The sequence below is a fragment of the Phyllobates terribilis genome, unplaced genomic scaffold (genome assembly GCF_046119375.1).
Source record: "Phyllobates terribilis strain yellow unplaced genomic scaffold, ASM4611937v1 Scaffold_3__8_contigs__length_932513732, whole genome shotgun sequence".
NCBI classification, from domain to species: Eukaryota; Metazoa; Chordata; class Amphibia; order Anura; family Dendrobatidae; genus Phyllobates; species Phyllobates terribilis.
In genome coordinates this window covers 523,955,958-523,972,086 of record NW_027362763.1, presented here as the reverse complement: position 1 = coordinate 523,972,086, position 16,129 = coordinate 523,955,958, and positions in this window count along the sequence as shown.

Below are 16,129 nucleotides of genomic sequence, written 5' to 3'. Positions count from 1 at the left end.
GTTGCAAATTCAATCTAATTTTTTTCTGCATCTAGCTCTGAAAATATTTAGGCTTCTAGCAATGTGTGGGACTTGGTCTATTAGTCCATCTATACTGACCTCCATCAGGTTGCAAATTCAATCTAATTTTTTTCTGCATCCAGCTCTGAAAAAATATTTCGGCTTCAAGCAGTGTGTGGGACTTGGTCTATCAGTCCATCTATACTGACCTCCATCAGGTTGCAAATTCAATCTAATTTTTTCCTTCATCTAGCTCTGAAAAAATATTTAGGCTTCTAGCAGTGTGAGGGACTTGGTCTATTAGTCCATCTATACTGACCTCCATCAGGTTGCAAATTCAATCTAATTTTTTTCTGCATCCAGCTCTGAAAATATTTAGGCTTCTAGCAGTGTGTGGGACTTGGTCTATTAGTCCATCTATACTGACCTCCATCAGGTTGCAAATTCAATCTAATTTTTTTCTGAATCTAGCTCTGAAAATATTTAGGCTTCTAGCAGTGTGTGGGACTTGGTCCATTAGTCCATCTATACTGACCTCCATCAGGTTGCAAATTCAATCTAATTTTTTTCTGCATCTATCTCTGAAATAAATATTTAGGCTTCTAGCAGTGTGTGGGACTTGGTCTATTAGTCCATCTATACTGACCTCCATCAGGTTGCAAATTCAATCTAATTTTTTTCTGCATCTAGCTCTGAAAAAATATTTAGGCTTCTAGCAGTGTGTGGGATTTGGTCTATTAGTCCATCTATACTAACCTCCATCAGGTTGCAAATTCAATCTATTTTTTTTCTGCATCTAGCTCTGAAAAAATATTTCAGCTTGTAGCAGTGTGTGGGACTTGGTCTATTAGTCCATCTATACTGACCTCCATCAGTTTGCAAATTCAATCTAATTTTTTTCTGCATCTAGCTCTGAAAATATTTAGGCTTCTAGCAATGTGTGGGACTTGGTCTATTAGTCCATCTATACTGACCTCCATTAGGTTGCAAATTCAATCTAATTTTTTTCTGCATCTAGCTCTAAAAATATTTATGCTTCTAGCAGTGTGTGGGACTTGGTCTATTAGTCCATCTATACTGACCTCCATCAGGTTGCAAATTCAATCTAATTTTTTTCTGCATCTAGCTCTGAAAAAATATATAGGCTTCAAGCAGTGTGTGGGACTTGGTCTATTAGTCCATCTATACTGAGCTCCATCAGGTTGCAAATTCAGTCTAATTTTTTTCTGCATCTAGTACTGAAAAAATATTTCGGCTTCAAGCAGTGTGTAGGACTTGGTCTATTAGTCCATCTATACTAACCTCCACCAGGTAGCAAGGTAAAAATATTTTTTTTCTGCATCTAGCACTGAAAAAATATATAGGCTTCTAGCAGTGTGTGGGACTTGGTCTATCAGTCCATCTATACTGACCTCCATCAGGTTGCAAATTCAATCTAATTTTTTTCTGCATCTAGCTCTGAAAAAATATTTAGGCTTCTAGCAGTGTGAGGGACTTGGTCTATTAGTCCATCTATACTAACCTCCATCAGGTTGCAAATTTAATCTAATTTTTTTCTGCATCCAGCTCTGAAAATATTTAGGCTTCTAGCAGTGTGTGGGACTTGGTCTATTAGTCCATCTATACTGACCTCCATCAGGTTGCAAATTCAATCTGATTTTTTTCTGCATCTAGCTCTGAAAAAATATTTCACCTTGTAGCTGTGTGTGGGACTTGGTCTATTATTCCATCTATACTGACCTCCACCAGGTTGCAAATTAAAAATATTTTTTATCTGCTTCTAGCTCTGAAAAAATATTTAGGCTTCTAGCAGTGTGTGGGACTTGGTCTATTAGTTAATCTATACTAACCTCCATCAGGTTGCAAATTCAATCTAATTTTTTTCTGCATCTAGCTCTGAAAAAATATTTCAGCTTGTAGCAGTGTGTGGGAGACTTGGTCTGTTAGTCCATCTATACTGACCTCCATCAGGTTGCAAATTCAATCTAATTTTTTTCTGCATCTAGCTCTAAAAATATTTATGCTTCTAGCAGTGTGTGGGACTTGGTCTATTAGTCCATCTATACTGACCTCCATCAGGTTGCAAATTCAATCTAATTTTTTTCTGCATCTAGCTCTGAAAAAATATATAGGCTTCAAGTAGTGTGTGGGACTTGGTCTATTAGTCCATCCATACTGAGCTCCATCAGGTAGCAAATTCAGTCTAATTTTTTTCTGCATCTAGTACTGAAAAAATATTTAGGCTTCTAGCAGTGTGTGGGACTTGATCTATTAGTACATCTATACTGACCTCCATCAGGTTGCAAGTTCAATCTAATTTTTTTCTGCATCTAGCTCTGAAAAAATATTCCGACTTCTAGCAGGGTGTGGGAGACTTGGTCTATTAGTCCATCTATGCTGACCTCCATCAGGTTGCAAATTCAATATAATTTTTTTCTGCATCTAGCTCTGAAAAAATATTTCAGCTTCTAGCAGTGTGTGGGACTTGTTCTATTAGTCCATCTATACTGACCTCCATCAGGTTGCAAATTCAATCTAATTTTTTTCTGCATCTAGCTTTGAAAATATTTAGGCTTCTAGCAGTGTGTGGGACTTGGTCTATTAGTCCATCAATACTGACCTCCATCAGGTTGCAAATTCAATCTAATTTTTTTCTGCATCTAGCTCTGAAAAAATATTTCAGCTTGTAGCAGTGTGTGGACTTGGTCTATTAGTCCATCTATACTGACCTCCATCAGGTTGCAAATTCAATCTAATTTTTTTCTGCATCTAGCTCTGAAAATATTTAGGCTTCTAGCAGTGTGTGGGACTTGGTCTATTAGTCCATCTATACTGACTTCCATCAGGTTGCAATTTCAATCTAATTTTTTTCTGCATGTATCTCTGAAAAAATATTTAGGCTTCTAGCAGTGTGTGGGACTTGGTCTATTAGTCCATCTATACTGATCTCCATCAGGTTGCAAATTCAATCTAATTTTTTTCTGCATCTAGCTCTGAAAATATTTAGGCTTCTAGAAGTGTGTGAGCCTTGGTCTATTAGTCCATCTATACTGACCTCCATCAGGTTGGAAATTCAATCTAATTTATTTCTGCATCTAGCTCTGAAAAAATATTTCAGCTTTTAGCAGTGTGTGGGACTTGGTCTATTAGTCCATCTATACTGACCTCCATCAGGTTGCAAATTCAATCTTATTTTTTTCTGAATCTAGCTCTGAAAATATTTAGGCTTCTAGCAGTGTGTGGGACTTGGTCCATTAGTCCATCTATACTGACCTCCATCAGGTTGCAAATTCAATCTAATTTTTTTCTGCATCTCTCTCTAAAATAAATATTTAGGCTTCTAGCAGTGTGTGGGACTTGGTCTATTAGTCCATCTATACTGACCTCCATCAGGTTGCAAATTCAATCTAATTTTTTTCTGCATCTAGCTCTGAAAAAATATTTAGGCTTCTAGCAGTGTGTGGGATTTGGTCTATTAGTCCATCTATACTAACCTCCATCAGGTTGCAAATTCAATCTATTTTTTTTCTGCATCTAGCTCTGAAAAAATATTTCAGCTTGTAGCAGTGTGTGGGACTTGTTCTATTAGTCCATCTATACTGACCGCCATCAGGTTGCAAATTCAATCTAATTTTTTTCTGCATCTAGCTTTGAAAATATTTAGGCTTCTAGCAGTGTGTGGGACTTGGTCTATTAGTCCATCTATACTGACTTCCATCAGGTTGCAATTTCAATCTAATTTTTTTCTGCATCTATCTCTGAAAAAATATTTAGGCTTCTAGCAGTGTGTGGGACTTGGTCTATTAGTCCATCTATACTGACCTCCATCAGGTTGCAAATTCAATCTAATTTTTTTCTGCATCTAGCTCTGAAAATATTTAGGCTTCTAGCAGTGTGTGAGCCTTGGTCTATTAGTCCATCTATACTGACCTCCATCAGGTTGCAAATTCAATCTAATTTTTTTCTGCATCTAGCTCTGAAAAAATATTTCAGCTTTTAGCAGTGTGTGGGACTTGGTCTATTAGTGCATCTATACTGACCTCCATCAGGTTGCAAATTCAATCTAATTTTTTTCTGCATCTAGCTCTGAAAAAATATTTAGGCTTCTAGCAGTGTGTGGGATTTGGACTATTAGTCCATCTATACTAACCTCCATCAGGTTGCAAATTCAATCTATTTTTTTTCTGCATCTAGCTCTGAAAAAATATTTCAGCTTGTAGCAGTGTGTGGGACTTGGTCTATTAGTCCATCTATACTGACTTCCATCAGGTTGCAAATTCAATCTAATTTTTTTCTGCATCTAGATCTGAAAATATTTAGGCTTCTAGCAATGTGTGGGACTTGGTCTATTAGTCCATCTATACTGACCTCCATCAGGTTGCAAATTCAATCTAATTTTTTTCTGCATCCAGCTCTGAAAAAATATTTTGGCTTCAAGCAGTGTGTGGGACTTGGTCTATTAGTCCATCTATACTAACCTCCACCAGGTTGCAAGGTAAAAATATTTTTTATCTGCATCTAGCTCTGAAAAAATATTTAGGCTTCTAGCAGTGTGTGGGACTTGGTCTATCAGTCCATCTATACTGACCTCCATCAGGTTGCAAATTCAATCTAATTTTTTTCTGCATCTAGCTTTGAAAAAATATTTAGGCTTCTAGCAGTGTGAGGGACTTGGTCTATTAGTCCATCTATACTAACCTCCGTCAGGTTGCAAATTCAATCTAATTTTTTTCTGCATCCAGCTCTGAAAATATTTAGGCTTCTAGCAGTGTGTGGGACTTGGTCTATTAGTCCATCTATACTGACCTCCATCAGGTTGCAAATTCAATCTAATTTTTTTCTGCATCTAGCTCTGAAAAAATTTTTCAGATTGTAGCAGTGTGTGGGACTTGTTCTATTAGTCCATCTATACTGACCTCCATCAGGTTGCAAATTCAATCTAATTTTTTTCTGCCTCTAGCTCTGAAAATATTAAGGCTTCTAGCAGTGTGTGGGACTTGGTCTATTAGTCCATCTATACTGACCTCCATCACGTTGCAAATTCAATCTAATTTTTTTCTGCATCTAGCTCTGAAAAAATATTTCAGCTTGTAGGAGTGTGTGGGACTTGGTCTATTAGTCCATCTATACTGACCTCCTTCAGGTTGCAAATTCAATCTAATTTATTTCTGCATCTAGCTCTGAAAAAATATTTAGGCTTGCAGCAGTGTGTGGAACTTGGTCTATTAGTCCATCTATACTAACCTCCATCAGGTTGCAAATTGAATCTAATTTTTTTCTGCATCTAGCTCTGAAAAAATATATCAGCTTGTAGCAGTGTGTGGGAGACTTGGTCTATTAGTCCATCTATACTGACCTCCATCAGGTTGCAAATTCAAACTAATTTTTTTCTGCATCTAGCTCTGAAAAAATATATAGGCTTCAAGCAGTGTGTGGGACTTGGTCTATTAGTCCATCTATACTGAGCTCCATCAGGTTGCAAATTCAGTCTAATTTTTTTCTGCATCTAGTACTGAAAAAATATTTAAGCTTCTAGCAGTGTGTGGGACTTGGTCTATTAGTCCATCTATACTGACATCCATCAGGTTGCACATTCAATCTAATTTTTTTCTGCATCTAGCTCTGAAAAAATATTTCAGCTTGTAGCAGTGTGTGGGAATTGGTCTATTAGTCCATCTATACTGACTTCCATCAGGTTGCAAATTCAATCTAATTTTTTTCTGCATCTAGCTCTGAAAAAATATTTCACCTTGTAGCTGTGTGTGGGACTTGTTCTATTAGTCCATCTATACTAACTTCCACCTGGTTGCAAATTAAAAATATTTTTTATCTGCATCCAGCTCTGAAAAAATATTTAGGCTTCTAGCAGTGTGTGGGACTTGGTCTATTAGTTAATCTATACTAACCTCCATCAGGTTGCAAATTCAATCTAATTTTTTTCTGCATCTAGCTCTGAAAAAGTATTTCAGCTTGTAGCAGTGTGTGGGAGACTTGGTCTATTAGTCCATCTATACTGACCTCCATCAGGTTGCAAATTCAATCTAATTTTTTTCTGCATCTAGCTCTAAAAATATTTATGCTTCTAGCAGTGTGTGGGACTTGGTCTATTAGTCCATCTATACTGACCTCCATCAGGTTGCAAATTCAATCTAATTTTTTTCTGCATCTAGCTCTGAAAAAATATATAGGCTTCAAGCAGTGTGTGGGACTTGGTCTATTAGTCCATCTATACTGAGCACCATCAGGTTGCAAATTCAGTCTAATTTTTTTCTGCATCTAGTACTGAAAAAATATTTAGGCTTCTAGCAGTGTGTGGGATTTGGTAAATTAGTCCATCTATACTGACCTCCATCAGGTTGCAAATTCAGTCTAATTTTTTTCTGCATCTAGCCCTGAAAAAAATATTTCAGCTTGTAGCAGTGTGTGGGACTTGGTCTATTAGTCCATCTATACTGACCTCCATCAGGTTGCAAATTCAATCTAATTTTTTTCTGCATCTAGCTCTGAAAAAATATTTCACCTTGTAGCTGTGTGTGGGACTTGTTCTATTAGTCCATCTATACTAACCTCCACCAGGTTGCAAATTAAAAATATTTTTTATCTGCATCTAGCTCTGAAAAAATATTTAGGCTTCTAGCAGTGTGTGGGACTTGGTCTATCAGTCCATCTATGCTGACCTCCATCAGGTTGCAAATTCAATCTAATTTTTTTCTGCATCTAGCTCTGAAAAAATATTTGGGCTTCTAGCAGTGTGTGGGACATGGTCTATTAGTACATCTATACTAACCTCCATCAGGTTGCAAATTCAATCTAATTTTTTTCTGCATCCAGCTCTGAAAATATTTAGGCTTCTAGCAGTGTGTGGGACTTGGTCTATTAGTCCATCTATACTGACCTCCATCAGGTTGCAAATTCAATCTAATTTTTTTCTGCATCTAGCTTTGAAAATATTTAGGCTTCTAGCAGTGTGTGGGACTTGGTCTATTAGTCCATCAATACTGACCTCCATCAGGTTGCAAATTCAATCTAATTTTTTTCTGCATCTAGCTCTGAAAAAATATTTCAGCTTGTAGCAGTGTGTGGGACTTGGTCTATTAGTCCATCTATACTGACCTCCATCAGGTTGCAAATTCAATATAATTTTTTTCTGCATCTAGCTCTGAAAATATTTAGGCTTCTAGCAGTGTGTGGGACTTGGTCTATTAGTCCATCTATAATGACTTCCATCAGGTTGCAATTTCAATCTAATTTTTTTCTGCATCTATCTCTGAAAAAATATTTAGGCTTCTAGCAGTGTGTGGGACTTGGTCTATTAGTCCATCTATACTGACCTCCATCAGGTTGCAAATTCAATCTAATTTTTTTCTGCATCTAGCTCTGAAAATATTTAGGCTTCTAGCAGTGTGTGAGCCTTGGTCTATTAGTCCATCTATACTGACCTCCATCAGGTTGCAAATTCAATCTAATTTTTTTCTGCATCTAGCTCTGAAAAAAATATTTCAGCTTTTAGCAGTTTGTGGGACTTGGTCTATTAGTCCATCTATACTGACCTCCATCAGGTTGCAAATTCAATCTAATTATTTTCTGAATCTAGCTCTGAAAATATTTAGGCTTCTAGCAGTGTGTGGGACTTGGTCCATTAGTCCATCTATACTGACCTCCATCAGGTTGCAAATTCAATCTAATTTTTTTCTGCATCTATCTCTGAAATAAATATTTAGGCTTCTAGCAGTGTGTGGGACTTGGTCTATTAGTCCATCTATACTGACCTCCATCAGGTTGCAAATTCAATCTAATTTTTTTCTGCATCTAGCACTGAAAAAATATTTAGGCTTCTAGCAGTGTGTGGGATTTGGTCTATTAGTCCATCTATATTAACCTCCATCAGGTTGCAAATTCAATCTATTTTTTTTCTGCATCTAGCTCTGAAAAAATATTTCAGCTTGTAGCAGTGTGTGGGACTTGGTCTATTAGTCCATCTATACTGACCTCCATTAGGTTGCAAATTCAATCTAATTTTTTTCTGCATCTAGCTCTGAAAATATTTAGGCTTCTAGCAATGTGTGGGACTTGGTCTATTAGTCCATCTATACTGACCTCCATCAGGTTGCAAATTCAATCTAATTTTTTTCTGCATCCAGCTCTGAAAAAATATTTCGGCTTCAAGCAGTGTGTGGGACTTGGTCTATCAGTCCATCTATACTGACCTCCATCAGGTTGCAAATTCAATCTAATTTTTTCCTTCATCTAGCTCTGAAAAAATATTTAGGCTTCTAGCAGTGTGAGGGACTTGGTCTATTAGTCCATCTATACTGACCTCCATCAGGTTGCAAATTCAATCTAATTTTTTTCTGCATCCAGCTCTGAAAATATTTAGGCTTCTAGCAGTGTGTGGGACTTGGTCTATTAGTCCATCTATACTGACCTCCATCAGGTTGCAAATTCAATCTAATTTTTTTCTGAATCTAGCTCTGAAAATATTTAGGCTTCTAGCAGTGTGTGGGACTTGGTCCATTAGTCCATCTATACTGACCTCCATCAGGTTGCAAATTCAATCTAATTTTTTTCTGCATCTATCTCTGAAATAAATATTTAGGCTTCTAGCAGTGTGTGGGACTTGGTCTATTAGTCCATCTATACTGACCTCCATCAGGTTGCAAATTCAATCTAATTTTTTTCTGCATCTAGCTCTGAAAAAATATTTAGGCTTCTAGCAGTGTGTGGGATTTGGTCTATTAGTCCATCTATACTAACCTCCATCAGGTTGCAAATTCAATCTATTTTTTTTCTGCATCTAGCTCTGAAAAAATATTTCAGCTTGTAGCAGTGTGTGGGACTTGGTCTATTAGTCCATCTATACTGACCTCCATCAGTTTGCAAATTCAATCTAATTTTTTTCTGCATCTAGCTCTGAAAATATTTAGGCTTCTAGCAATGTGTGGGACTTGGTCTATTAGTCCATCTATACTGACCTCCATTAGGTTGCAAATTCAATCTAATTTTTTTCTGCATCTAGCTCTAAAAATATTTATGCTTCTAGCAGTGTGTGGGACTTGGTCTATTAGTCCATCTATACTGACCTCCATCAGGTTGCAAATTCAATCTAATTTTTTTCTGCATCTAGCTCTGAAAAAATATATAGGCTTCAAGCAGTGTGTGGGACTTGGTCTATTAGTCCATCTATACTGAGCTCCATCAGGTTGCAAATTCAGTCTAATTTTTTTCTGCATCTAGTACTGAAAAAATATTTCGGCTTCAAGCAGTGTGTAGGACTTGGTCTATTAGTCCATCTATACTAACCTCCACCAGGTAGCAAGGTAAAAATATTTTTTTTCTGCATCTAGCACTGAAAAAATATATAGGCTTCTAGCAGTGTGTGGGACTTGGTCTATCAGTCCATCTATACTGACCTCCATCAGGTTGCAAATTCAATCTAATTTTTTTCTGCATCTAGCTCTGAAAAAATATTTAGGCTTCTAGCAGTGTGAGGGACTTGGTCTATTAGTCCATCTATACTAACCTCCATCAGGTTGCAAATTTAATCTAATTTTTTTCTGCATCCAGCTCTGAAAATATTTAGGCTTCTAGCAGTGTGTGGGACTTGGTCTATTAGTCCATCTATACTGACCTCCATCAGGTTGCAAATTCAATCTGATTTTTTTCTGCATCTAGCTCTGAAAAAATATTTCACCTTGTAGCTGTGTGTGGGACTTGGTCTATTATTCCATCTATACTGACCTCCACCAGGTTGCAAATTAAAAATATTTTTTATCTGCTTCTAGCTCTGAAAAAATATTTAGGCTTCTAGCAGTGTGTGGGACTTGGTCTATTAGTTAATCTATACTAACCTCCATCAGGTTGCAAATTCAATCTAATTTTTTTCTGCATCTAGCTCTGAAAAAATATTTCAGCTTGTAGCAGTGTGTGGGAGACTTGGTCTGTTAGTCCATCTATACTGACCTCCATCAGGTTGCAAATTCAATCTAATTTTTTTCTGCATCTAGCTCTAAAAATATTTATGCTTCTAGCAGTGTGTGGGACTTGGTCTATTAGTCCATCTATACTGACCTCCATCAGGTTGCAAATTCAATCTAATTTTTTTCTGCATCTAGCTCTGAAAAAATATATAGGCTTCAAGTAGTGTGTGGGACTTGGTCTATTAGTCCATCCATACTGAGCTCCATCAGGTAGCAAATTCAGTCTAATTTTTTTCTGCATCTAGTACTGAAAAAATATTTAGGCTTCTAGCAGTGTGTGGGACTTGATCTATTAGTACATCTATACTGACCTCCATCAGGTTGCAAGTTCAATCTAATTTTTTTCTGCATCTAGCTCTGAAAAAATATTCCGACTTCTAGCAGGGTGTGGGAGACTTGGTCTATTAGTCCATCTATGCTGACCTCCATCAGGTTGCAAATTCAATATAATTTTTTTCTGCATCTAGCTCTGAAAAAATATTTCAGCTTCTAGCAGTGTGTGGGACTTGTTCTATTAGTCCATCTATACTGACCTCCATCAGGTTGCAAATTCAATCTAATTTTTTTCTGCATCTAGCTTTGAAAATATTTAGGCTTCTAGCAGTGTGTGGGACTTGGTCTATTAGTCCATCAATACTGACCTCCATCAGGTTGCAAATTCAATCTAATTTTTTTCTGCATCTAGCTCTGAAAAAATATTTCAGCTTGTAGCAGTGTGTGGACTTGGTCTATTAGTCCATCTATACTGACCTCCATCAGGTTGCAAATTCAATCTAATTTTTTTCTGCATCTAGCTCTGAAAATATTTAGGCTTCTAGCAGTGTGTGGGACTTGGTCTATTAGTCCATCTATACTGACTTCCATCAGGTTGCAATTTCAATCTAATTTTTTTCTGCATCTATCTCTGAAAAAATATTTAGGCTTCTAGCAGTGTGTGGGACTTGGTCTATTAGTCCATCTATACTGATCTCCATCAGGTTGCAAATTCAATCTAATTTTTTTCTGCATCTAGCTCTGAAAATATTTAGGCTTCTAGAAGTGTGTGAGCCTTGGTCTATTAGTCCATCTATACTGACCTCCATCAGGTTGGAAATTCAATCTAATTTATTTCTGCATCTAGCTCTGAAAAAATATTTCAGCTTTTAGCAGTGTGTGGGACTTGGTCTATTAGTCCATCTATACTGACCTCCATCAGGTTGCAAATTCAATCTTATTTTTTTCTGAATCTAGCTCTGAAAATATTTAGGCTTCTAGCAGTGTGTGGGACTTGGTCCATTAGTCCATCTATACTGACCTCCATCAGGTTGCAAATTCAATCTAATTTTTTTCTGCATCTCTCTCTAAAATAAATATTTAGGCTTCTAGCAGTGTGTGGGACTTGGTCTATTAGTCCATCTATACTGACCTCCATCAGGTTGCAAATTCAATCTAATTTTTTTCTGCATCTAGCTCTGAAAAAATATTTAGGCTTCTAGCAGTGTGTGGGATTTGGTCTATTAGTCCATCTATACTAACCTCCATCAGGTTGCAAATTCAATCTATTTTTTTTCTGCATCTAGCTCTGAAAAAATATTTCAGCTTGTAGCAGTGTGTGGGACTTGTTCTATTAGTCCATCTATACTGACCGCCATCAGGTTGCAAATTCAATCTAATTTTTTTCTGCATCTAGCTTTGAAAATATTTAGGCTTCTAGCAGTGTGTGGGACTTGGTCTATTAGTCCATCTATACTGACTTCCATCAGGTTGCAATTTCAATCTAATTTTTTTCTGCATCTATCTCTGAAAAAATATTTAGGCTTCTAGCAGTGTGTGGGACTTGGTCTATTAGTCCATCTATACTGACCTCCATCAGGTTGCAAATTCAATCTAATTTTTTTCTGCATCTAGCTCTGAAAATATTTAGGCTTCTAGCAGTGTGTGAGCCTTGGTCTATTAGTCCATCTATACTGACCTCCATCAGGTTGCAAATTCAATCTAATTTTTTTCTGCATCTAGCTCTGAAAAAATATTTCAGCTTTTAGCAGTGTGTGGGACTTGGTCTATTAGTGCATCTATACTGACCTCCATCAGGTTGCAAATTCAATCTAATTTTTTTCTGCATCTAGCTCTGAAAAAATATTTAGGCTTCTAGCAGTGTGTGGGATTTGGACTATTAGTCCATCTATACTAACCTCCATCAGGTTGCAAATTCAATCTATTTTTTTTCTGCATCTAGCTCTGAAAAAATATTTCAGCTTGTAGCAGTGTGTGGGACTTGGTCTATTAGTCCATCTATACTGACTTCCATCAGGTTGCAAATTCAATCTAATTTTTTTCTGCATCTAGATCTGAAAATATTTAGGCTTCTAGCAATGTGTGGGACTTGGTCTATTAGTCCATCTATACTGACCTCCATCAGGTTGCAAATTCAATCTAATTTTTTTCTGCATCCAGCTCTGAAAAAATATTTTGGCTTCAAGCAGTGTGTGGGACTTGGTCTATTAGTCCATCTATACTAACCTCCACCAGGTTGCAAGGTAAAAATATTTTTTATCTGCATCTAGCTCTGAAAAAATATTTAGGCTTCTAGCAGTGTGTGGGACTTGGTCTATCAGTCCATCTATACTGACCTCCATCAGGTTGCAAATTCAATCTAATTTTTTTCTGCATCTAGCTTTGAAAAAATATTTAGGCTTCTAGCAGTGTGAGGGACTTGGTCTATTAGTCCATCTATACTAACCTCCGTCAGGTTGCAAATTCAATCTAATTTTTTTCTGCATCTAGCTTTGAAAAAATATTTAGGCTTCTAGCAGTGTGAGGGACTTGGTCTATTAGTCCATCTATACTAACCTCCACCAGGTTGCAAGGTAAAAATATTTTTTATCTGCATCTAGCTCTGAAAAAATATTTAGGCTTCTAGCAGTGTGTGGGACTTGGTCTATCAGTCCATCTATACTGACCTCCATCAGGTTGCAAATTCAATCTAATTTTTTTCTGCATCTAGCTCTGAAAAAATATTTAGGCTTCTAGCAGTGTGAGGGACTTGGTCTATTAGTCCATCTATACTATCCTCCATCAGGTTGCAAATTCAATCTAATTTTTTTCTGCATCCAGCTCTGAAAATATTTAGGCTTCTAGCAGTGTGTGGGACTTGGTCTAATAGTCCATCTATACTGACCTCCATCAGGTTGCAAATTCAATCTAATTTTTTTCTTCATCTAGCTCTGAAAAAATATTTCGGCTTCTAGCAGTGTGTGGGACTTGTTCTATTAGTGCATCTATACTGACCTCCATCAGGTTGCAAATTCAATATAATTTTTTTCTGCATCTAGCTCTGAAAAAATATTTCAGCTTCTAGCAGTGTGTGGGACTTGTTCTATTAGTCCATCTATACTGAACTCCATCAGGTTGCAAATTCAATCTTATTTCTTTCTGCATCTAGTACTGAAAATATTTATGCTTCTAGCAGTGTGTGGTACTTGGTCTATTAGTTCTTCTATACTGACCTCCATCAGGTTGCAAATTCAATCTAATTTTTTCTGCATCTAGCTCTGAAAAAATATTTCAGATTGTAGCAGTGTGTGGGACTTGTTCTATTAGTCCATCTATACTGACCTCCATCAGGTTGCAAATTCAATCTAATTTTTTTCTGCATCTAGCTCTGAAAATATTTAGACTTCTAGCAGTGTGTGAGACTTGGTCTATTAGTCCATCTATACTGACCTCCATCACGTTGCAAATTCAATCTAATTTTTTTCTGCATCTAGCTCTGAAAAAATATTTCAGCTTGTAGCAGTGTGTGGGAGACTTGGTCTATTAGTCCATCTATACTGACCTCCATCAGGTTGCAAATTCAATCTCATTTTTTTCTGCATCTAGCTCTGAAAATATTTATGCTTCTAGCAGTGTGTGGGACTTGGTCTATTAGTCCATCTATACTGACCTCCATCAGGTTGCAAATTCAAACGAATTTTTTTCTGCATCTAGCTCTGAAAAAATATATAGGCTTCAAACAGTGTGTGGGACTTGGTCTATTAGTCCATCTATACTGAGCTCCATCAGGTTGCAAATTCAGTCTAGTTTTTTTCTGCATCTAGTACTGAAAAAATATTTAAGCTTCTAGCAGTGTGTGGGACTTGGTCTATTAGTCCATCTATACTGACATCCATCAGGTTGCAAATTCAATCTAATTTTTTTCTGCATCTAGCTCTGAAAAAATATTTCAGCTTGTAGCAGTGTGTGGGACTTGGTCTATTAGTCCATCTATACTGACCTCCATCAGGTTGCAAATTCAATCTAATTTTTTTCTGCATCTAGCTCTAAAAATATTTATGCTTCTAGCAGTGTGTGGGACTTGGTCTATTAGTCCATCTATACAGACCTCCATCAGGTTGCAAATTCAATCTAATTTTTTTCTGCATCTAGCTGTGAAAAAATATATAGGCTTCAAGCAGTGTGTGGGACTTGGTCTATTAGTCCATCTATACTGAGCTCCATCAGGTTGCAAATTCAATCTAATTTTTTTCTGCATCTAGTACTGAAAAAATATTTAGGCTTCTAGCAGTGTGTGGGACTTGGTAAATTAGTCCATCTATACTGACTTCCATCAGGTTGCAAATTCAGTCTAATTTTTTTCTGCATCTAGCTCTGAAAAAATATTTCAGCTTGTAGCAGTGTGTGGGACTTGGTCTATTAGTCCATCTATACTGACCTCCATCAGGTTGCAAATTCAATCTAATTTTTTTCTGCATCTAGCTCTGAAAAAATATTTCACCTTGTAGCTGTGTGTGGGACTTGTTCTATTAGCCCATCTATACTAACCTCCACCAGGTTGCAAATTCAATCTAATTTTTTTCTACATCTAGCTCTGAAAAAATATTTGGGCTTCTAGCAGTGTGTGGGACATGGTCTATTAGTCCATCTATACTAACCTCCATCAGGTTGCAAATTCAATCTAATTTTCTTCTGCATCTAGCTCTGAAAAAATATTTAGGCTTCTAGCAGTGTGTGGGACTTGGTCTATTAGTCCATCTATACTGACCTCCATCAGGTTGCAAATTCAATCTAATTTTTTTCTGCATCTAGCTCTGAAAAAATATTTCAACTTCTAGCAGGGTGTGGGAGACTTGGTCTATTAGTCCATCTATGCTGACCTCCATCAGGTTGCAAATTCAATATAATTTTTTTCTGCATCTAGCTCTGAAAAAATATTTCAGCTTCTAGCAGTGTGTGGGACTTGTTCTATTAGTCCATCTATACTGACCTCCATCAGGTTGCAAATTCAGTCTAATTTTTTTCTGCATCTAGCTTTGAAAATATTTAGGCTTCTAGCAGTGTGTGGGACTTGGTCTATTAGACCATCAATACTGACCTCCATCAGGTTGCAAATTCAATCTAATTTTTTTCTGCATCTAGCTCTGAAAAAATATTTCAGCTTGTAGCAGTGTGTGGGACTTGGTCTATTAGTCCATCTATACTGACCTCCATCAGGTTGCAAATTCAATCTAATTTTTTTTGCATCTAGCTCTGAAAATATTTAGGTTTCTAGCAGTGTGTGGGACTTGGTCTATTAGTCCATCTATACTGACCTCCATCAGGTTGCAAATTCAATCTAATTTTTTTCTGCATCTAGCTCTGAAAATATTTAGGCTTCTAGCAGTGTGTGAGCCTTGTTCTATTAGTCCATCTATACTGACCTCCATCAGGTTGCAAATTCAATCGAATTTTTTTCTGCATCTAGCTCTGAAAAAATATTTCAGCTTTTAGCAGTGTGTGGGACTTGGTCTATTAGTCCATCTATACTGACCTCCATCAGGTTGCAAATTCAATCTAATTTTTTTCTGAATCTAGCTCTGAAAATATTTAGGCTTCTAGCAGTGTGTGGGATCTGGTCCATTAGTCCATCTATACTGACCTCCATCAGGTTGCAAATTCAATCTAATTTTTTTCTGCATGTATCTCTGAAATAAATATTTAGGCTTCTAGCAGTGTGTGGGACTTGGTCTATTAGTCCATCTATACTGACCTCCATCAGGTTGCAAATTCAATCTTATTTCTTTCTGCATCTAGTACTGAAAATATTTATGCTTCTAGCAGTGTGTTGTACTTGGGCTATTAGTTCTTCTATACTGACCTCCATCAGGTTGCAAATTCAATCTAATTTTTTCTGCATC